The sequence below is a fragment of the Staurois parvus genome, unplaced genomic scaffold (assembly GCF_062004578.1).
Source record: "Staurois parvus isolate SC_StPar_1 unplaced genomic scaffold, SC_StPar_1.0 ptg000081l, whole genome shotgun sequence".
NCBI classification, from domain to species: Eukaryota; Metazoa; Chordata; class Amphibia; order Anura; family Ranidae; genus Staurois; species Staurois parvus.
The window spans coordinates 14,003,115-14,004,888 of record NW_028317877.1 but is presented as its reverse complement, the minus strand read 5'-3'; the positions used below and the strand labels follow the sequence as shown (position 1 = coordinate 14,004,888).

Here is a 1,774-nt window from a genome sequence, read left to right as displayed (position 1 = left end):
GACTCTGCCGTGGGAGCTATCCTGTCTCAGCAAAGTGATGAAAAAATGCAGCTTCATCCTTGTGCCTACTTCTCTCGTTTGATGTCCTCAGCCGAAAGGAATTACGACATTGGGAATAAAGAGTTATTGGCAATTACCAAAGCCTTTTCTGAATGGAGGAATCTGCTGGAAGGGGCTAATCATCCTGTAACTGTTCTCACTGATCATAAAAATCTGGCATTCATTCACTCAGCCAAGAGATTGTCTTCTAGACAAGCACCTTGGTATTTATTCTTTTCCAGATTCAATTTTATTATATCGTATCGACCTGGATCGAAGAATGTTGTCTGAGCCTCCCCAGGAAGGAAACTCTGAATGTTCAATCCTAACTCAAAAGAACTTCCTAGCGGCCACAAGTACGAAGACATTCTTGAGTCTTCTCAAAGAGGGGTATGAGAATGACCCACTTCTCAATGATCCTCCTAATGACATTAACCTTGATTACAAGAACGGCTTTTGGACTCAAGCACATCATCTCTATGTACCTGAGTCTGCTCGGGTGGAAGCCCTCAAATTAGTTCATGACTCTAAACTTGCGGGACATTTTGGGATTTCTAAGACAGATGAACTATTGTCACATTCCTTCTGGTGGCCTAGTTATAAGAAAGATGTCAAACGCTATGTGGCCTCCTGTCTGACATGCACACGCCATAAGACGCTTCTCCTTTGGGGTTGCTCCAGCCACTTCCTGTTCCATCAAGACCTTGGGGGTCAATTTCTATGGACTTTGTAGTTGAATTACCTCCCTCAAAAGAAATTACCACTATCTTGGTAGTCGTCGATCATCTTACTAAGATGGCTCATTTTATACCTGTTAAGAGGGTACCTTCTGCTGAACAAACCTGCGGTGTTGATGGTTCGAGATGTTTTTCCTGATGATGTGGTATCTGACAGAGGAGTACAGTTTACATCAAAATTTTGGAAAAGATTTTGTTCAGCTTTAGGAGTAACAATTAACCTGTCCTCTGATTTTCATCCTCAGTCTAATGGTCAGACCTAGAGGACCAATAAAACTTTGGAGCAGTACCTTCGGTGTTTTGTCAGTTATCTTCAGGATGACTGGGTGGACTATCTTCCTACGGCAGAGTTTGCCTATAACAATGCTAAACATAGCTCAACCTCCCAAAGCCCTTTTTTCCTCAATATGGGGTATCATCCAGTTTTTATTCCTGATCTCCCTATCGCAACTCAAATTCCTGCTGTTGCCAACAGATTAACTACATTACAGTAGATTCAGGCAAAGTTGATTAAAATTTTGGGGGGGGCTCAGGAATCATGTGGGTGACAAGGTTTGGCTATCAACCAAAAATCTGAAGGTTCATGTTCCATCTGCAAAGTTGGGACAAAAGTTTGTTGGACCTTTCCAGATTTCTGCTCAGATCAACCCAGTCACCGTTCGCTTAAAACTTCCTGACAGTATGAAGATTCACCCTGTTTTTCAAGTATCGCTATTCAAACCATTTCATGAAAATCCTTTCTCTGGAAGAATTCTTCCACCTCCTCCACCTGTTAAGGTACAGAGTGAAGAAGAATATGTGGTAGAGAAGATTCTTGACTCTAGGATGTTTAGAAAAAAATTGCAATACCTTGTCCAATGGGAAGGATATGTGCAAGAGGAGAATTCTTGGGAGCCTAAGGAAAATGTTTATGCTCCTAGATTAACAAGAGAATTCCACCAGAGGTTGCCCCACAAGCCTGGTCCTAAGACGTCCAGGGGACATCCTGTGAGGAGGGG

The 1,774-nt window shown here is 42.4% G+C and overlaps 1 pseudogene; it reads left to right on the top strand.

Annotated features, from left to right (window-relative positions):
- The first annotated feature begins 319 nt into the window (after positions 1–319).
- LOC149468698 (uncharacterized) lies at positions 320–1,270 on the top strand (annotated as a pseudogene).
- The last annotated feature ends 504 nt before the right edge of the window (positions 1,271–1,774 follow it).